Consider the following 22,447-nt stretch of genomic DNA (forward strand, 5'->3'; position numbering starts at 1 on the left):
CTGAGGAACGAGAATGGATGTCTCAGGCGGAGCCTCTGTTCACTCATCCCTAAGATGGGCCTGATGCCCCAGCTCCCAGGGGCGGCTGTGAGGCTCTCATGAGAGGAGATGTGCCAAGTGCTGAGAGCTCAGAGCTCAGTGCGGGGGCTCACGCATCCCCAGGCTCAGGATCCTGGTCCTTCCTGCCTGGTCCTCAGATTCATCCACTTCGAGATAATCACCCATCGGCAGGTGCAGCATCAGCAGGTCACCGAGGAAAGTGCCAAGATAGGGGACAACACCCTGTGACATCGGGGTGCGGGTGGGATGAGCCCTTGCTCTCAAGTCGGACCCCTGCAGACCCTCCCCTGAAAAGTCCTCACCCTCAGCCTCCTGGCCCACTCCAGGGTTCCCACGGGGAGCAGCCTAGGACCCTTAGCATCCTCCCCTCAATTCTTCCTCCCTTCACACCCCAAGAACACCACACTCCTCCTCCTCACCTCCCAGGGCCGGCTTCTGGCAAATCACAGGGTATGTGGTCCCTGGCCCTCCCCACAACAAATCCATCCTACACCAGCTCTTCCAGGCCCCCCTCCTGGTCACTTCTACTGGGAGATTCAGACACTGTGGCACCAGGAGGAAGGGACCTCCTCTCTTGATTTGAGGCCTCCGGCTGGGAGGGCAGAGCCCCTACTCCACAGGCACACTCACCTGCTGCTGCTTCTCCTGCACTTTCTGGGGGTTGCCCTCTGGGGGGCAAACGTGGAGGGCCCCTCCTGCCAGAGTCGAGGACAGTGTCAGCGAGACCATACTCCCCTCACCCCATTTCTCTCGAGCACCACTGACCTCTGACCCTGAACATCTGACTCGAGTGAACTGGCACCAATGCCACTCCACCCTGCAAGGTCTTGTGATTCCAGAACAAGCCCAGCTCCAACTCTCACTCTGGGTGTGAGCTCGGGCTTTTGGTCTGGCCTCCCCGAGCCTGTTTCCTCATCTGGAAAGTGTGAGAAATCCAGCTACCTCACAGGTTCTCCTGAGGACTCACTGTCGCATGACTGTCATCATTGTTCTTGCCCTCACCCCTCCAGGTGGAGCAGGCAGAAAGCTCCCACATTCCTTTCCTCCCTCTTACCTCATTACCACCCTGTGAGGCCTGCACCACACAATCACCATACCTCCATTTCCCTGATGGGGAGACAGAGGTCCAAACAGGGGCAGTGAGTTGCTGAGGGGCCAACAGAGGAGAGGCCGCTTGCCCCTCTCAGCCAGAGGCCCTGTTCCAACATCCTTGCCTAACCCCCAGCCCCACCACTGACAACAGTCCTGTCCCCTGAGCTCTCAAAGCTTGGCCCTGGGCCGAGCCGTGGATGGAGAGGATGGGGTGTCTTGGGAGTCTGGTTGTTGAGTGGCTCCTGCCTGCCCCAGTCCCCTGGAGTGTCTCTCCCCCATGCCAGACAGAGGCAATGCCAAACCCTTCTCCTCCCCAAAGAACAACTCAGGATATTTGCCTGCACTGAACTCTTTCTTTATCCACTCAGGAACTGGACCCACAAGGTGCCACCTCTGATCAACAGGGAAGGGGGTGACAGGATGCTTTGCTTCCCCGTTTACATGAAGCTCTTAACGTCCTTTCAGCAGGATCCACTAAGAATCCATCAGTTGCCTAGACGCTACTCATAAGCCACCTGGGGCCTATATCATTGCCAACCAGGCACTCAGGTGAGACTCCTGTGGTTGACTCAAGTGACTGCTCTAGGGGTCCAGTGGGGAGTCCCACAATGCACACACATCTGTCTCTGGTCAGTTGTTCAGATCCAAGGATGAGCAGCCTGTTTGTCCACCTGTGCCAGGGGAATCCCCTGCTGTGCCTGTCCCTGGGGTAGGCAGTGTGCCCTCCCCTTGGAGACATGGTGAAGATAGAAGGAGCAGCAGGGGCCTGGCTTCCTGAAGACAGGTTTAGGACGAGGGATAAACCCACCCAACCACCCAACAGCCTAGAAGAAGCTATATCCAGCAGGATGGGCGTGAGTGGAAGCCAGAGACCTGCTGATGGCGCCAGCTCGGCAACTCTTCCTGGAACAGCCCAGCCAACACCACTGTGTCCAATGACCAAGGCCTCCTGCCCAAAAATGGCACCCCACCTGCCCATGGGCAGAACAGATCCCTCTGCTTGTTAACCTGGACAAGATAGACAGGAATGTTTCAGAGAAAGTTCAAGTGAGAAATTATCAAAACCACAGCTTGCTCAGTCCCCCTCCCCCCCTGGCCCCTGCTCTCTTTCCAGACCCCCAGCCTCCACTCTACCTTGGTCATCAGTTCTCTGCTCAAGGACTCGTCTTGGCTATAGCTCTCCTTAAATTTTTCAGAGCTCTCCCTGAGAGGAAGGGAAAGAGGGAAGGATAAATTTAGGGATAATGTGAGGGGTCTAAGTGCATATCCTTTTCTTTGACAACCTGAGAGATTCAAACTGCCTGGAGGAGTGCTCTCACTGGGCTCCTCTGAGCGCTAAGGTCTCGTGGGACTGGGCGGGGGCTCTCCTGTTGGTCACTGGGGTCTCCATTCCCCCGCTATACAAAGCAGCTCTCTTTTGACCACTTTGAGTTTCAACTGGGCATAGAGTTCTGTTGTTATAAACACTTGAAAATGTCCAATGTGGCTCACTCCAGTACCTGGCATTTAGGGAAACCGAGTCCTGAAGCAGAATTGGTGCACTAAGGACACCGGGAGACTTAGAGACCCACCGCTGAGGCCCAGGCCCTGTCCCCATCATTTGCTGCCTCCCAGGAGTTCCCACCTGACTGAGGGGCCAATGGCAGACATTCAGGAGATCCCCCATCCACCCTGGTCCTCCTATGGAGAGGGGCACTACCCACCAGGAAACTTCCCCCATGTGTTCTTCAGGTGGCATATGGATGTTTTCTGCAGAGAAGAGATGACAGTGCGGGGCGAGGAGAAGTTCTTCAGGATCTCGCACTCCTGGGGAAGGGAAGAGAATAAGCTGTGAGGTGGGGCACTGGAGCCCTGCTTGCTCTAGCTTCAGTCCCCTTCTATTTAAATCTCCCCTCCTGGATTAGACAGATGTTCAGGGAGCCCCAGAAGGGCACATTTAGGACCCAAAGTGTAACACTCACAAGGAGGAGGATTTTAGCTCAACCCAAGGAGGGAGCCAGGTAGGAAGTGAGCATCCCCACACTGGGACGTGGAGTCAAGGTCAACGTGCTCCTGGCAGGAAGGACCTAGGGACTTGCAGGGGCTTAGACCACACACTGCAATCCTGGGAGCTGATAAAGGTGGAGGCAGCACCCACTCCTGCTGGAGCCCATGTTGGCCCTTGCTCCACCTCCAACACTGCTGGTAGAGGGGACACTGGCTCCAGTGCTAGAGGGTGTGGTGTCAACGGAGCTGGAGCCAGCTCTACCTCCACCACTGCCCACAGCTCTGCTTCTGCTGCTGGCTGAAACTATGGAGCTGACTCTGGAGGGGGATAAAGAGAAAGGTTCACTCACATAGCTGACTTTCCATGTGTCCTTCTAAATACAGGAAAGATCCCACTTCTCTTCCAGGAATAGCCAGCCTGCAGTCCCCTTTAGCCTCTGGCTCTGCCTCAGTGGCCTCCTAAACTCACAACAGACAAGGGAAATAGGGTCAAGGGAGCACAGCTCTGAACCAGACAAGGTTACCTGCATGTACGTCCCCTTTAGCTTGAAAAAGAGACAGCCCCTGACTGGTCCCACCCTAGTTCTGGTCCAACCCCGTCATCTCAAGGTCCTGAGTGTGGAGGCCCTCTGCTCCTGCTCTCATCTTAGAGCAGCACTGGATGGTGTGGATGGCCTCATGCACCTGCCCCTTGTCTTGTGAGTTGGTGGAGTTGAAACCATTGGGCAGCTACTTGATGACCTCCTGAGTGGAGTTCTGCAAAGACTGCCTGGGAGCTGGGCCAGAGGGAATCAGGGGCTGCCTGCACACTGCCACTGGGGCCGACCCCCAAGAGAAAGTCTGCTCCTCAGTTCAGGCACAGAGGGCATCCTGGCAAAGAACTCTGGTCAGGAAGGGAAGGAGATGAAACCTCTAGGGCTCAATAACATACGAGTAGAGGAGCTCACCTTCTCATGCTGCCAGCCATGACCTGGGTACGAACGTCACAGACCCACAGGCTTCCGACACCTAACAACCAGCTCCAGCCCAGGAATGGCCTGCCCCTCATACCCTGCCTTCCCCACTCCACACACACAAACACACACAAACACACGATGAGGGGCCTGGATTTTGGGGTTGATCAGGTGGGATCACCGTTGTGTTCTGGTCTGCACTAACCTTTCCTGGGCTGCCCATGTTACCCTTCACTGCCTCCTGTCAGACACCCAGAGGCGTCAGGGATGAGGGCTGAGCCAATGTAGGCAACAATCAAAAAGATTCTATTTCTGGGCTTTTTTGAGCCCAGATCCTGCAAAAGTTGGGATACAACAACAAAACATTTTTGCCTCTTGACTGTCTCCCGTCAAGTGAGCTGGATGGAGGACTGTGGGTGCCTGGTTACCAGAGTTCAAAGATCTGTTGAGGCCTAGGACCAAGGAGATGGGGTCATTTTTCAAGATTCCTATACCTGGACCCCTTACCTCAATCAGATTTCTCCAGAGCTGTCCCCTGAGCCCGGGCCGCTCACCCTCCTCTCCCATGTCACTTCCTGAACCTTAGGGATTCCTCTGACCATCTCTGGGCATGTATCTAGGAGAACGAATGCCATGTTCCCCTGGGAGAGCTGCCTCCAATCTCTCTCCCTCCTGCCTCTTGTCACTTCCTCCGTGTCAGCTCTTTCTTGACTGCACCTCCATGGCCCCCACATGAGAATTCAGTGTGAGTGGGGGTGCCTATGCACATGCTATGATGAGGAGAGGAAAATGACCTCATATGGAGAGGGGTGGGCAGCAATCCTCTAAGATCTTAATGCCTCTCATTGCCAAACGAGACCTGAGGGAAGGGGCAGAGCCTTGGCCAAGGAAGCTGGAGCTCTTTCTAGTCTTTGGGACCCGGACTACCTCCTGTGGTCTGGGCCAGTACTTGCCTCTTTCTGGGCTAGTTTCCCAACTGCACAGTGAGGGGTAAGATGTGCAACAGCACAAGTGTGTGCTCAGCCAGGACAAGTCATCAGTCCCCATAGATACATTAAGTATGTTTTAAGTGTATTGAAGACATTAATATTGCTGTGCAATCATCACCACGATCCATCTTTAGAAGTCTTTTCATCCTACAAAACTGAAACTCTATACCCATTCATGAATAACCCCCCATTCCTCCTCCTCCCAGCCCCTGGCAAACACCATTCTACTTTGTGTCTCTCTGAATCTAGCGATTTCAGGAACCTCATAGAAGGGAAATCACACAAGGTTGTATTTTTGTGACTGGCTTATTTCATTTAGAGTAATATCCTGAAGGTTCATCCATGGTGTGCCATATCTTAGACTTTCCTTCCTTTGTTAAGGATGAATAATATGCCATTTTATGTATATACCACATTTTGCATATCCATACATCCCTGGACAGATAGCCTAGCCGGGCCCAAAACCAAGCCCAAAATAAAATGGGGCCCCAACCAGACTTTTATCAACGGTCCCCTGGAGACTACTTTCTTAAGCCACGTTCCATATATTTACTAAGGATCTAGTCTTGGGCCATGAGTTCTTTTTCAGAAACTCCGTTTTTCCTCCTTGAGCAAGTTTCAACTGGTTTGAACCAGTGAGACCACAAGACGGCTGGCAAGACTTAAACCGACTCAAACTGCTGTTTGAGTCAAGTGACTGGAGGATGACGTAGGAGACCAAGAACTCAGCTGCCAATCATGTTAAGGACACTGCCTTTTGAACGTGGGATGTATGACAGAACATGAAAATCTACTTGATCAAAATGAGTAGGACTGCCCCCAACCTCCCGCACCCACTCCTTTGCCCTTAAAAAGCCCTTTCAACGGCCCATTGGGGAGAAAGATTTAACCTTTGGCTCCTGTCTCCCTGCTGGCCAACCTCGTAATAAAGCTTTTTCCCTTCTACAAGAGCGGTATCTCATGGTTGGCTTAAGGAGTGCATTGGGCAGTGAGTCCTTCCTCGGTTATGATACTTGGGTGGCTTCTATGTTTTACCTATTATGAATACTGATGCTATGAATATGGGTGTTGAAATATGTTTTGAAGAATATGCTTTCAACTCTTTGGGGGCGTATATACCCCAAATTGAAATTGCTGGGTCCTATATAATTATATTTTAAATTTTTTTTAGGAATTGCTGTACTGATTTCTACAGCAACTATATATTTTATCTTCCCAAGACAGTGCACAAGGGTTCCAACTTCTCCACATCTTGACCAACACTGGTTCTATTCTTTTTCTTCTTCTCTTTTTTTTTTTTTGGATGCCAACTTTTTTTTTTTTTTTTTTGATCTATGAATGTGAGGTGGTCTCTCACTGTGTTTCTGATTTGCATTTCCCTAATGATTAGTGATGATGAGCGTCTTTTCATATGCTTATTGGTTATTTGCAGATCTTCTTTGAGGAAACGTCTACTCATGTGCTTTGTTCAAATTTGATTTGGGTTGTTTGATTTTTGTTGTTGAGTTTAGGAGTTCTCTATCTATTCTGGATATTAAGCCCTTGTCAGACACATGGTTTGCAAATATGGTCGCCCATCCTGTGAGTTGTGCTTTTACTGTTGATAATGTCTTTTGAGATACAAAACTTTTTAATATCCATGAAGTCCAGCATGTGTATTTTCTTATTTTATTGGCTGCTCCTTGGGGGTCATATCCTTGAAATCATTACCAAATCCTATCTTGTCAAGTTTTGTCTTATGTTTTCTTCTAAGAGTATTATCGTTTTAGCTCTTACATTTAGGTCTTTGATCTATTGGGAATTAAGCTTTGTATATGGTGTTAGGTAAGGGTCCAAGTTGATTCTTTTTCATGTAGATATCCACATTTTCCAGCACAACTTGTTGAAAGGGCTTTTCCCCTTTGAATAATCTTTGCACCATTGTCAAACATCATTTGATCACATGGGTGAGGGTTAATTTCTGGGCTCTCAATTCTGTTTCCATTGCTCAATATGGCTGTCTTTATGCTATGACAATGCAGTTTTGATACTGTAGATTTGTAGTAAGTTTTCAATCAGGAAGAATCAGTCCTCCAACTTAGTACCTTCTTTCAAGATTATTTTTGGTATCTGGGCTTACTTGAGATTCCATAAGAATTTTGGGATGGGTTTTTTTCTATTTCAGCACAAAACGTCCTTGGGATTTTGGTAAGGACTGCACTGGATTTGTTGATCTCTTTGGATAATGTTGACATCGTCACAATAAGGAGTCTTCCAATCCATGGTGATGGGATGTCTTTCATTTCTAGTAGTGCCGGGTGGTTGTTCAGGTTGAGGGGGCGGCACTCCTAGAGGCAGTCGTGCAGAAACCCACAATTCCTCCTCACTGTGCCTTCACCATTTCCTTAGAACTCATCGACCATCAACAGAAGAGAAAATGCATGTAAAATGCATGTGGGAAATTTGCAAGGACTGGGTGTGCCAGTCGGTGTGCACCCAGGATCTGAACCCGGGCCCCCAGTAGTGGAGCATGCGCACTTAACCGCTAAGCCACTGGGCAGGCCCTGGTGTCTTGTTTTAAACACATGACTTCTGTTGGTCCTTGATTTCCCCAGTTACACCCCAGCTGTCCTTTCACTGACCATTGTTGGTCACACAACCACTGCACCTGCCTCCAATCCTTCCCCTTCAACACTGTAATCTCACACACAGTTCCTCCCGACACTATCATGGCATCTCCCACCACACATCCCCTATATCTTCCATACAGCCATCAAGATGCTTCACAAACACCATCACCATTTATGTCCAGTGGGCTGAGAGGGCTGCCCGTGCACTGGGAATCAGGAGTCACAGGGTCTGTCACTTGGCCTCCAATCACATACTGTACCCCAGATGAAGGGCTTACCCTGCGGAGACACTCACTAGTAGCCAACTCCATCGAACAACAACATCTTTGCCCCAGGCTTCCTTCAAAATTATCCCCCCACTTTCTGCCCCAACTGCTCCTTTAGGGGTCATTTTGGGGCAGCCTTTGAGGTCACCTTGGTGATTTTGTGCCCAGGCCCAGACAGCTCTTGGCCCACAAACACTTTAACCATAACCTCTGAAATCATATAGCACAGGTAACCAGTGAATGGGTGCAAATTACTGGTTTTACCTCAAGACACCTAAGGAATATTTCACACCAGGAGCATCCACTTTTGGGTTTTACTGTGGGCTGATATCACAAGGCTCTCATCCAGTGAGCTTCTCTCTTCCCCAACCCCGTGAACAGCTTTCTCCAGGCTATATTGTGCAATGCATTATTGTCTCTCTCTCAGCCTGCTTCTCTCAGGTCGCAGGTCCCTTGAGTTTCCTGCCCTGACTAGCTACCACCAACCCATAGAAACAATGTCAGTCCTATAGCACTGGGTGTTCAGTTCTACTAGGATTGACTGACTGGACTGGGCACAGGTGTGGTGGCCCTACCCACACAAAATCAGGAAACTGAGGCAACTAAGAGGTATCAACATCCTTAACACAACATGGACAACAACTCCATAAGAACATATCCTAGCCCTTGAACAACAGTCTCATGAGTCTCTCGCCTAAATGGTTTTAGAAAATGGCCTGGCCCTAGACTGTCTATACCGGCCAAGGAAGGAGGGGTTGGTGCCTTTCCTAGAACCACACTTGCTGAGTGTACGTCAACAGAGAAGTTCAAACCTACCTCCACAAAATGGCCCAAGAGGTTAAAATATTGCATAATATTACCCAAATCTTTGAATAGATACCAAAGGCCCCCGAGATCACTGACCTATTTTCATGGCTGGTCTCTCCAAGTTGTGGACAATGGAAATGGACTGGATTTTAGACTGTTGCTTGTATACTCATAGGATTTGTTACTATAGCCCTCATCGGATGTTTACTCTCTTGGCTACAACCTGCCATACTCCTAATAACTCCATTAATTACACTTATTAAATATACTAACCAACTTAAAATTAACCAATACCCTGATTAACTTAAAAAATTCAAAATTTTTATGTGGAAAATCTGCTTAACTTAGAATACAGCGTTTTAAGCATTTCAAAGTATACATTTCTGTGGCTTTTAGCACAATGGTTATGTCGTGTGGCTATCACCACTATCTAATTCCAGAACATTTTCAACACCCCCAAACAAACCCATACTCATTCACACTCTATTTTCTGCTAACCCAAGCCCATGGAAACAACTCATCTGTTTTCTCCCCCTATGGATTTCTCTATTCTGGACATTTCATTCAAATGGCATCATGTTATCTATTGCCTTTGTGGATGGCTTCAGTGAGCACACATGTTTCAAGGTTCACCCATGGTCTAGTATGTAGCAGTACTTAATTCCTTTTTATGGCTTATAAAATCCTATATTATGAATAGGCCACATTTGGTTTATACAGTCATAACTGGATAGTAATTTGGGTTTGTTCCACTTTTGTACCATTGTGAACACTGTTACTTTGAATGTCTATGGGCAAGTTTGCTCTTTTGGACATATCTACCATGGGCCTCTCCAGGTCAATGGTAATTCTAGGTTTAAGATTTTAGAAAATGTCAAGCTGTTTTCTGCAGTGGCTGCATTATTTTACTTTCCCACCAGTAATGTATGTGGGTTTCCCTTTCTCCACATCTTTACCAACATGTGTTATTTTCCATTATGTTGAATATAGCCTTCATTTTGAGCATGAAATAGTATCACATTGTGCTTTGAATTTGCATTTTCCTAATAATTAATGATACTGAGCAACTATCTTGTGCTTATTGGCCATCTATGTATTTCCTAGAGACATGTCTATTCCAGTTGGTTACCCCATTTCATTGACTTGTCTTTTATAATTGAGTTCTAAGAGATCTTTATATATTCTCAAAATAAGAGCCTTCTCACTTATATAAGTTGCAAATAGTAGGAGACATCAAAGACCCACTTTTAACAATGGATAGAATATCCAGACAGAAAACAGGAAATAGCAGACATGAAAACATTAAATACTAAATGGAGCTATCAGACACACACAGAACATTTTACTGGACAGCAACACAATGCACACTCTTCTCATGGGCACACAGACTATTTTCCAGAACAGATCACGTGTTAGGTCACAAAACAAGTCTTAACAAGATTAAGAAGACTGAAATAATACCAGGTAACTTTTCTAAACACAGTGGCATGAAACCAGAAGTCAAGAACAGAAGGAAAACTGGAACATTCATAATACGTGGAAGTTCAACAAAAACTCTTCAACTTAAAAGTAGATCGGGGGCTGACAGGTGCTGTAGTGGTTAAGTGCATGTGCTTCGCTGCTGGTGGCCCGGGTTCGGATCCTGGTCACGCACCAATGCATGCTTGTCAGGCCATGTTGTAGTGGCATCTCACATAAAGTGGAGGAAGATGGGCAAGGATGATAGCTCTGGGCCGGTCTTTCTCAGCAAAAAGAGGAGGATTGCCATGGATGTTAGCTGAGGGCTGATCTTCCTCACACAAAAAAAAGGTAGATCAAAGAAGAAATCAAAATGGAAATTAGAAAATAGCTCAAAACATACAAAAAGAAACAATAGGGGCCGGTCCGGTGGCGCAAGTGGTTAAGTGTGTGTGCTCCACTGTGGCGGCCCGTGGTTCGCCGGCTCAGATCCCGGGTGTGCACCGACGCACCGCTTGGCAAGCTATGCTGTGGCGGCGTCCCATATAAAGTGGGGGAAAATGGGCATGGATGTTAGCCCAGGGCCAGTCTTCCTCAGCAAAAAAAAAAAAATAATAAAATAAAAGAGGATTGGCAGATGTGAGCACAGGGCCAATCTTCCTCAGCAAAAAAGAAAGAAACAATAAACACACCAAAACTTCTAGGATGCAGAGAAAGTAGTAGTAAGAGGACAGTTTATAGTGATAAATTTGTACATTATAAGAGAAGAAAGATGTCAGAGAAACAACCTGACTTACAGCACACAGCATTAAAAAAAGAAAAAATGAAACCCAAAGTTAGCAGAAGGACGGAAGTCACCAAGAGGCGAGTGGAAAAAAATTGAAAGACAGTATGGAAGATCAATAAAAGTAAAAGCAGAGTTTTGGAAAAAATAAAATTGAGAAACCCTTAGATAAAATATCTAGGAAAACAAAGAAAGATGACTCAAACTAAATCAGAAATGAAAAAGGAGGCATTGCAACGGATGCTTCAGAAAGAAAAAGATCAGAAGAGACTATTCTGAACTAGTGTACACTCATAAATTGGGTAACCTAGACAAAATAGATAAATTCCTAGAAACAACCTATGAAAGCTGAATCATGAAGAAATAGAAATCTTGAACAGATCAGTAACAAATAAGCAGACTGAATCAGTAATCAAATACCTCCCAATGAGAAGGGACTTCTCCACTCTGCCTGACCTTAGCCAGCCTGCCCCAGTGCCAGGCTGACTCCCGTGGACCTAGCTGGCTCCCTGCAGGCTTCTGCAAATCCAGGCCCCTGGCTCACCCTGGAGCATGCCAGCTCTGGTGGCCTCAAGCAGCATCCCTGACACCAGGCTCCCACCAGGCTCCTGGGAACCCAGGCCCCCATCTCAGCCTAGGAGCTGCCATCAACAGCCCAAGGTGGCTCTTGTGACCACAAGTGGTGTCCTTGGCACCAGGCTCCTGGTGGGCTTTGGTGAATCCAGACCCTGGCTCACCCAAGGTCCTGCGTATGCCAGGCAGCCACAGGCAGCACCCACAGCCACAGGCAGCTTCTGTAACAGGGCAAACCCAAGACCCCAGTGGGCTCCCACAAACCCAAGACCCCAGGTCACTCCAGCACTTGCTGGCTCCAGCAACCCAGGTAGATTCCATGGCACCAGGCTCCCAGGGGGCTGCTGGGAACTCAGGCCCATGGCTCACCACACCACCTGCCAGTTACAGCAGCTGTAGACAGCTCTTATGGAACGAGGCTCCTTGCAGGCTCCCACAAAACCAGGCCCCCAGTTTACCCAGGTGCTGGCTGACTCAGGCGGCCCCAGGCAGCTCCCATGGCACCAGGCACCAGCAGGTTCCCATGAACCCAGGCTTCCATCTTGATCCAGTGCCTGCTGGCTTCTGCAGCCTCAGGCAGCTCCTGTGGCCCCAGGATCCCAGCAGGCTCCCAGGAATCCAGACTTCTGGCCTACCACAGCACAAGCTGTCTCTCGTGGTGCCAGGCTCCTGGCAGTCTCCCGTGAACCAACGCTCTCAGCTCATCCCAGCACTGGCGAACTCTCATGGCCCTGGATGACTCCTGTGGCTACAGGCTCTCAATGAGGACCTGCCAAACCAGGCTCCAGTGGGGCTACTCATGAACTCAGGGTCCCAGATGTGCCCAGGGCCAGAAACAATACCATAGACCCAAGCTTTCCACTCACCCCAGTACTAGGCTGCCCAAGGACTCCAGCAGCAAGCCTGTCCCTGGACACTACCAGATGGCCTACACAGGACCCCTAGATGGGATGACTGTGAAGGCTTTGGTTTGCTAAAGCCAGTCTGTAAAGAGTGGAAGAGGTGCCTACTTCCTCAGATTTGCAGACACCAATGGAGGCCACAAGGATCATGAATAATCAAAAACCCATCACACCCCCAAAGAAAAAGAATAAAACTCCAATGACTGACCAAGCAATGGAGATATAGGAACTATGTGACAAAGACTTCAGAACAACCCTCTTCGAGAAATTCATAAAACTCTAAGGAAACATAAACAGACTACTAAGTGAAATAAGGAAACAGTGCATGAACAAATGAGAAGTTCACTATAGAAACAGAAATCATTAAGGAAAAACAAACAGAAATCCTAGAGTTGAAGAACACAATGTCTGATCTGAAGAATTCAATAGAGAGCTTCTAAATCAGATTCAACTATAACAAGAAATAATTAGTGAACTAGGACATGTGTCATTTGTAATCCTCCAGTCAAAGAAGCAAAAAGAAAAATGGGAATGGATAGGAATGGGGAAAGGCAGTGTGAATTATGGGATACCATGAAAAGAAATAGATAAGCATTATTAAAGCACCAGAGGAGAAGACAGGGATAAAGGAAAAGAGTGTTTACTTAAAAAAAATAGCAGCTGACACCTTCCCAAATCTGGAGAGAGATTTACACATCCAAGGTCCTGAAGCCAATCTGTCAACCTAAAATTTCAAACTAAAACTTTCTTCTCCAAGACACATTATAACAAAACTATCTGAACTCAAAAAAAGGATCAAACAACATGATCAAGTTCAACATGATGCAAATCAATGAATGTGATACACCACATTAATAGAATGAAAGATAAAAATCACAAAATAATCTCAATCGATGCAGAAAAAGCAGTTTGACAAAATTCAACAGCCATTCATGATAAAAATTCTAAATAAAGGGTTACAGAAAGAACATACATGAACATAATAAAAGGTTTACATGACAAATCCCACAGCTAACATCGTATTGAACAGTGAAAGGTTGAAAGCTTTCTTGTGAAGACAAAGAACAAGACAAGGGTACCCAGTCTGAACACCACTCTTCAACATACTGCTGTAAGTCTCAACCAGAGACATTTGGCAACGAAAAGAAATAAAATACATCTAAATTGGAAATGAAGAATCAAAGTGGTCTCTGTTTGCAGATGATATGATTTTATATAGAGAAATACGTAAGGACTCCCCCCCAAACTTTTAGGACTAATAAAGGAATTCACTCAAGCTGCAGGAGACAAAATCAACATGTAGAAATCTGTTGCCTTTCTGTACACTCACAATGAACTATCTAAAAAAGATATAAAGAAAAAAATTCTATTTACAATAGCATCAAAAACAGTAAAATACTCATAAATAAATTTAACCAAGAAGGTGAAAGATCTAGACACTGACAACTATAAGACATTGATGAAAGAAATCAAAGACACAGAGAAATGAAAAGATATCTTATGTTCATGGATCAGAAGAATTAATATTGTTAAAATGTCCATGCTACCCAATGCCATCTCAAGATTCAATGCAATTCCTATTAAAATTCCCATCACATTTTTCACAGAAATAGGACAAGCAATCCTAATATTCATATGGATCCACAAAAGACCTCCAATAACCAAAGCAACCCTGAGAAAGAAAAAGCTGAAGGCATCACATTCCTGATTTCAAATTGTATTACAAATCTATAGTAATAAAAACGGTAATGATACAGGTGTAAAAAGAGACACATAGACCAATAGAACAGAATCAAAGGCCCAGAAATAAAACCACACACATACACTTTGCTAAAAGTTGATGAGTCAGCTAAGAAGACTCCATGGGGAACAGATAGCTTCTACAATAAATGGTGTTGGGAAAACTGGATAACCACATGCAGAAAACTGAAATTGGACCCCTATTTTACAACACTCTAAAAGTAATCCCAAATTGAATTAAAGACTTAAATGCAAGACACCAAATATAAAACAACTAGAAGAAAATATAGAGAAAACAGGCCCAAGAAACTCATCTTGACAATGGTTTTTTTGGATATAACATCAAAAGTGCAAACAACAAATGTAAAACTTAACAAGTGGGATGACATCAATCTAAAAATCTTCTGCACAGCAAATAAAATAATTGGCAAATTAAGGGGTTAATATCCACAGTATATAAGAAACTCTTACAACTCAACAGCAAAGAAAACAACAAAACAATATGAAAATGGTCAAAGGACCTGAATAGATACTTTTCCAAAGAAGACATAAAAATGGTTAACAGGTACATGAGAAGATGCTCGTAATCACTCATCATCAGGGAAATAAAATCAAAACTACAATGAGATATCACCTCACATCTGCTAGAATGGTTATTTTCAAAGAGACAACAGACAACAAGTGTTGACGAGGCTGTGTAGAAAAGAGAACACTGTGCACTGTTGGTATGAATGTAAATTCCTACAGTCACTATGGAAAAAATTTGGAATTTTCTCAAAAAAATAAAAATAGAAATACTATATAAATGAGCAATTCCCCTTCTGCTTGTATATGCAAAGGAAATGAAGTCACTATTCTGAAGAGATATCTGCACCCCTATGTTCATTTCAGCATTAATCACAAACTGAGGACGTGGACACAATCCATGTGTCCATCAATGGATAAATAGATAAAGAAAATGTCAGACATATGTATATATACATGAAATATATAATGGAATATTATTTAGCCATGCAAGAGAAAGAAATCCTGCATTTTGTAACAACACAGATGGAACTTGAGGCATTACGCTAAGTGATATAAGTCAGACAGACAAAGACAAATACTATATATTCTCACCCATATGTGAAATCTAAAAAAGCCCAACTCAAAGGAATAGAGGCTAGAATGGTGTTTGCCAGGACCTTGGGCGTGGGGGAAACGGGGAGAGGTAAGTCAAAGTGCACAAATTTCTAGCTGTAAAATGAATAAATTTTGGGGATCTAATGTACAACATGGTGACCATAATTAACAATAATATATTATAGACTTGAAAGTTGTTAAGAGAGTAGATCTTAAAAGTGATCGCTAGAAAAAACAAGTTAATTATGTGAGGGAATGGAGGTGCTAACTCACTGTATTGTGGTAATTCTTTCACAAATCATCATCTTGAACACCTAAAACTTACATGTGTTATATGTCACTAATATTTCAAGAAATATAAAAAAAAAAAATATCTCTCAACAAATTAAAACCCAGGACCATATGACTGCAGTGGTGAATTCTACCATACATATAAAGAAGTTTTAAAAACAAGCCTTCTTACACTCTGTCAAATATTGAAAAAGAGAGAATACTTCCAAACTCATTTTACGACGCCAGAATTACCCTGATACCAACACTAGACAAGGACACTAAAAGAAAATAAAATTACAGACCATTACCCCTGATGAACATAGATACAAAAATCCTCAACAAAATACTAACAAATTGAATTCAACAGCGTATTAAAAGAATTATACACTACCACCAAGTGAAATTTATTCCTGATATACAAGGGTAGATTGACACACAAAAATCGATCAATGTAATATGCAACATCAAGAAAAGGAAGGGGAAAAAACATGACCATGGCGATTGATGGACAAAAACCAGTTGACAAAATTTAACACCCTTTCATGATAAAACACTCGAGAAACAAGGAATAGGAGAAAAACAAAACACTCGAGAAACAAGGAATAGGAGAAAAAACACACAGCAAACGCAAAACTCAGTGATGGAAGACTGAAAGCTTTTTCTGAAAGCTCTAAGATCAGGAACAAGGCAAGGATGCCCACTTTCACCACTTCTATTCAACACAGTACTGAAGTTCAAGCCAGAACCATGAGGCAATAAAAATAAATAAATAAAAGGCTTCCAAATTGGAAAGAAAGAAGTAAAACGGTCTCTGTTTGACGATGATATCATCTCATATGTAGAAAATCGGAAAGACTCCACAAAAAGTCGTTTGATCTAACAGAGAATTCAGGAAAGTATCAGGATACAAAGTCAATACACAAAAATCAGTTGCATTTCTATACATGAACCAGGAGCTCTCTGAAAAGGAAATTACAAAAACAATTCATTTATATCAGAAAGAATAACATGCTTCGGAATTAACTTAACCAAGGAGGTGAAAGGCTTGCACCATAAAAACTATGAAACATCTCAGAAAGAAATTAAAGAAGACATACATAAATGGACAGATATCCCATATTCATGGATTGGAAGGTTTAGTATTGTTAAAGTGTCAATATTACCCAAAGCAGTCTACAGATTCAATGTAATTCCTATCCAAATCCTAATGATGTTTTTTGCAGAAATAGAAAAACCCGTCCTAAAATTCACATGGAATCTCAAGGGACTCAGAATAACCTAAACAATCCTGAAAAAGAACAAAACTGGAGGACTCACACTTCCTGATTTCAAAACTTACTACAAAGCCACACTAATCAACAGTATGGTATTGGCATAAAGGCAGACATAGAGACCAATGGCATAGAATAGCTAGCCCAGAAACAAACCATCACATATATGGTCAAGTGATTTTTGACAAGGGTGCCAAGATAGTGCAATGGAGAAAGGTTTCTTGTCAACAAATAGTACTGGGAAAACTGGATATCTGCATGCAAAAGAATGAACTTGGACCCTCATCCAACACCATATACAAAAATTAACTCAAGGATATAAATGTAAGACCTAAAATAGGAAAACTCTTAGAAGAAAACAGGACAAAATCTTTATGACACCGGACTTGCAAATGATTTCTTGGATATGACACCAAAGACACAGGTAACGAAAGAAAAACAACAGACAAATTGGACTCCACGATAATTTTATAAGTTGGTACATCAAGAGGCACTGTGCATAGAGTAAAAAGGCAACCCACAGAGTGGGAGAAAAAATTTGCAAATCATATTTCTGACAAGAGACTGGTATCCGGAATATACAGAGATGTCTTAAAACTGAACAACTAAAAAACAAGCCAATTCAAATATGGGCAAAGGACTTGAAGAGACAGTTCTCCAAAGACTTATGGATGGCATATAAGCACATGAAAAGATGCTCAACACCACTAATCATTAGGGAAATGCAAATCAAAACCACAATGAGACACCACCTCACACCCATTAAGATGAGTGCTACAGGAAAGACAGAAAACAACATGTGTTGGACAGGATGAGGTGAAATGGGAATCCGTGTACACTGTTGATAGGAATGTAAAATGGTGCAGCCGCTATGGAAAACAGTATGAATGTTCCTCAAAAAATTGAACATAGAATTATCACATGATCCAGCAATTCCACTTGTGGATATACACCCAAAAGATCTAAAAGCAGAGCCTTGAAGAGATATTTGTACACCCATGTTTATAGCAGTATTATTCACAATAGCTAAAACGTGGAAACAACCCCAGTGTCCACTGACACATGAATGGATACACAAAATGTAGTATTATCCATACAACAGAATATTATTCAGCATTGCAAAGGAAGCAAATTCTGCAATATGCTACATGTGTATTAACCTTGGGGACATTATGCTAACAGAAATAAGCCAGTCACAAAGAGAAAAATACTGTATGATTCCACTAACATGAGGAACTGAGATTAGTCAAAATCACAGAGATGGAAAGTGGAATGGTGGCTGCCAAGGGCTGGGGGGAGGGGAGAAGGGAAACTTACTCTTTAATAGGTATAGAGTTTCAGAACCATAAGAGTTATGGGGATGAATGGTGGCGATGACTGTGCAACAGCGTAAATGTATTTAACGCCACTGAAGTATACACTTAAAAATGGTTAAGACGTCACGCTTTTTGTTATGTATATTTTAACTCAATATACAAAAAGAAAAAAAAAGAAATTAGCTATCAAGGCACAAAAAGACATAGTGGACTTTTAAATACATATTGCTAAGCGAAAGAACCCAACTGGAGAAGGTTATATACTCTGTTCCATAGTTTTCATATATTCCAATCACACGACATTCTAGACAAGGCAAAACCATAGAAACAGTATAAAGATCAGTGTTGCCAGGAGTTGGAAGGCAAGGGATGAAGAGGCAGAGCACAGGGAATTTAGGGCAATCCAATTCTTCTGTAGGCTCTGTCATGGTGGATACATGAGATTATGCATTTGTCAAAATCCAAGTACGTGACAGTGAGACAGTGAACCCTAATGTAAACCACTGACTTGGTTACGAACACTGTAGCAGCATCAGCTCCTCACTTGTAAGGAATGAACTGCACTAACACAGGTGGTCATGCAAGATGTTAACAGTAGGGGAAACTGTGGGGGAGGAGGGAGAAATGCTCTGCACTGTCTGCTGAATTTCTCTGTCCATCTAAAACTTTCCTAAAAACAATCTATTAATTAAAAATTAATCAATGGAAGGTAGGGAGTGGGTAGAAATATGGAGGAAACAAGAATATCAGAATATTAATAAGTGTTGAAGCTGGATAATAGGGACATGGGGGGCTATCACACTTTTCTGTTTAATTTGTGTATGTTAAAGGTTTTCCACAATAAAACATTTTTAAAGCTCCAGGTTAAATCTAGATTATATGTACCAAGAATCAAAGAATGTGAAGAAAACACATTTTTGAAGCAAGTACTCAAGGGGCACACTGAGGGAATGTGCAATCACACTTGATAGAGAGTGAACGTCCTGGTTCCACCAGGAAGGTTCAGAGCTCAGTGAGCAAGGCAGGCGACAGCACAGTCAGGGAAGTGACAGATAATGAACACGGAAAAATGTTCACCCTCACTGGTCACAGAAATGCCAACGATGGGCCCTGACAGAACTGCCAGAGGATTTACAACGTTGTGACACTCACAGTTAGAGCGGGCTCAGGGACAGTGTACCACGTCCTGTGAGAAGGCCAATCATCACCGGCTTTCTGGAGGGCAAACCTCTCAAACCCTGGAACTTGCAGGCCACTGGCCCGGCTGTTCTGTTGTACAGAATCTGTCCAAAAACAAAGGTATTGGGTAAAGATGATAGACTGAATAAACACATGTAGAGCCCCTTGACATAAAGTCCCTAAAAAATGACCCAAAGATTCCTTGATTGTTGAACAAATTCATAATAGCCCTGAGAACCATCAAGAAAGCCGACATTTTGAGGAAGAAATCAAAGAGAGACAGCAGCTGGTGACCGGGGACCCCAGTGGGGAGCTCCTGGTGGGCCATGGAAACCAAGCCAGAGCGCCCTCTCTCTCTCCCCCTCCTCCCCCTGCCGCTCACCTAACACCTCCTGCATCGCCCCTCCACTCCCAGCCACTGCCCACATCACACTCCAGGAATACAGGAACAGAGGCACAGGGTGCCCTTTCCACCAGCACATCTGTCCTCTTGTTCTCTGCACCTCCCCTGGCGGTGAAGCCCAGCCCTGCATCTCCTCAGGGCCCAGCATGCTCCTCCCTGACCCTCAGGCTCCTCCTCTCCATCCGGTCCTACCTGCAGCAACTGTTAGCTCGTCTCCACCTTACAAACAAAACTCTCCCTTGGACGCATGCTCCTTTTTGGCTATTGTCCACTTTCCTGACTCCCCTTCATGGCTAAACCTCTTAAGTAAAGTGTCTCATCCCTACTGCCCTCCCATGGCTCCCCTTCCCCCACTCTAGACCCAGCTTCATTCCCACCCTCTCAAGGAGACTGAGGTCACCAGTGATCCCCTGTGGCCGAGTCCAGCCATCTTTTCTCCATTCTGATCAGAGCTGTATCCCACCCAGCAGAGCACCCCTCCTTTCTGCAATACCCTTTCCCCTCGTGTCTCCTGCGACTCCATGCTCCACCGTTTCAGTCTCCTTTCCTGGACCCTCTTCAGCTACACCTCTGTAAACACTGCCTGCTCCTAGGCTGGGCCCTGGTCCCTTCTACAGCTGCAGTGTCTCCAGGAGACCTCATTCACTTCCATGGTTTTAAACATCTCTGACCTCATCCCGACTCTGCAGACACACTGATGCAACTTTAAGAGGACAGGTGCTGGCTCCTCAGTGTCAGCACCTAAGAAGTATCTCAGACTCGATTCCTTTCAAAATTTTACTGTCATATGAGTTCCAAAATAGCATCAAATATTTCCAAAAAGGAGGAAAAATTTGGCAACAATAAATAGTAGTGAACAGAGTAACCAATAAAATGTCTACTTGCATTTAACCATAGTTGCTTGATGGGGAAAATAAGAACATAGAACTAAGTAAGATCAGACAGTCTCAAGCTGGGGAGTGGAAGGTGATGAGTTGGGAGTGTAGAACACAGGAACTGATCAACTCTAAGCATTTACAGAAAGAGAGGCAGAAATGGTTGTTCCTAAAAGCTGAAAGACACCCACTAGAAGAATAGAAAAATCATGAGAAAGCCTAACAAATTAAAAATTAAATTAAATGGTAGACTCACATTCCAATTTATCGATAATCACAATTGTAAATGGATCAAATTGCTCTAGAAAAAGATGAAGGCTCTCAAGTTGAGTTAAAATATAGTTATAAAATAAAGGGATATAATATGGTTGAAAATAAGGAGATAAATAAGACTTTAAATGGGACAAAAAGGGGTTCTCTGTGTTGATAACTGTCAGGAACACTTATACACCTAACAATATGGTCTTGAAACATAAAGCAAAACTGGACAAACAAGAAGACACAGGCACCTCAAGAATCACAGGGAAACCTACCTTACCTCTCTTAGAAATACACATGTCAAGTGATACAGTAAGTTAGGAAACAGATCTGATGATGAACACAAAAAAGCTAGATCTAGACTCAGCCCAAGGGACAACAACATAAGCAACTAGTGGAGAGGAAACATTCTTCTCAAACCACAATGAAACAGTGACCACAATGGACTGTGTGCTAAGCCACAGTGAAATCTCTAAAGAGTCCAAAAAGCAGAAATCTATGTGACCATATTACCGGACCTTAAAGCAATAAAAGTAAAAAATAATCACAAAATATTGGCTCCCCTCCTCCAACCTATCCACTTGAAAATCTATCCAAACCCTTCTAAATCTCTCAGGTTAAAGAGGGAATCCAGACAGACAGGACAACCTCTTTAGAAATGAATAGCAATGAGAGGAGCATGAGACAAATCTATGGCATAGGGACAAAGGAACAGAAGAAGGGACACAGCCTCCACTGCAGGTATCAGGGAATATCAACTGTACACGAAGAAGCTGAGCACTTCCCTCCAGGAGCCAGAACAACACCACAATAAAACCAACATCAGCAGAATGAAGTGAGGATTCACAAGACAGGAACAACAATGTAGACCTGAGCAATGGAGTCAAGGGCTGACTGTCTGGAAAGACCTGTACCAGTGAGAAACCTTGCACAATCTGACCAAGAGGAACAGACAAAGGCACGAAACTGTACCATCAGGTACAAGAAACTACAGAAACAGCTTTAACGTGATAGGAGAACATAGGGGATAACTCTGACCAGGACATCAGCGGTCCTCAACTGGAGCTGTCCTTCCCCCGGGATGCATCTGGAAACACGCAGGATGGGTTTTGTTTCTTGCTTTGTGTTTTCTTAATGGTTGTTGCCCTGGGGGTCCGGGAGGTCCTGAACAGCCTGTCACATATAGCCGTTTCCCTCCTGAAGTGTTACTGACATCTGGGAAGACAAGCACTGATCCAGATTAAATGAACAATGTGGTAGGGAAATGTTCTCCATGGGTGTATAACAGGCAAAAGATGGTACCCTCAATACATAAGGAATATCGAGAAACCAATGTTTACAAGGACTAAACTGTAAAAGACCAGGAAAATCAGAAATGTAGCCAATAAACACACCAACAATATTCCAACCTATTTGTACAGGTAGAGAACTATGTATGTAAAACACAGGAAATAGTCTAGGAGATTACACACCAAATTTTACTACCAACAAGGAATAAAAGTTGGGAGGTATGTGAGAAATAGGAGTTTTT

General features: G+C 44.3%; 1 long non-coding RNA gene across 16 annotated transcripts in view; it reads right to left on the bottom strand.

Annotated features, from left to right (window-relative positions):
- The window catches only part of LOC131415225 (uncharacterized), a 133,458-nt gene that overhangs the window by 107,003 nt on the left and 4,008 nt on the right, over positions 1-22,447 (bottom strand). For 14 of the 16 annotated variants that reach the window (XR_009222358.1, XR_009222363.1, XR_009222361.1 and 11 more), the window contains exons 3-5: positions 19,354-19,484; positions 2,856-2,958; positions 2,287-2,356 (exon numbers count right to left, since the gene is read on the bottom strand). This is a non-coding gene — a long non-coding RNA (uncharacterized LOC131415225). The remainder of the gene's footprint in view (positions 1-2,286; positions 2,357-2,855; positions 2,959-19,353; positions 19,485-22,447) is intronic. The other 2 variants (XR_009222355.1, XR_009222356.1) reach the window with 2 other exon arrangements.

The sequence above is a fragment of the Diceros bicornis genome, chromosome 16, assembly GCF_020826845.1.
Source record: "Diceros bicornis minor isolate mBicDic1 chromosome 16, mDicBic1.mat.cur, whole genome shotgun sequence".
In the NCBI taxonomy this organism is placed as follows: Eukaryota; Metazoa; Chordata; class Mammalia; order Perissodactyla; family Rhinocerotidae; genus Diceros; species Diceros bicornis.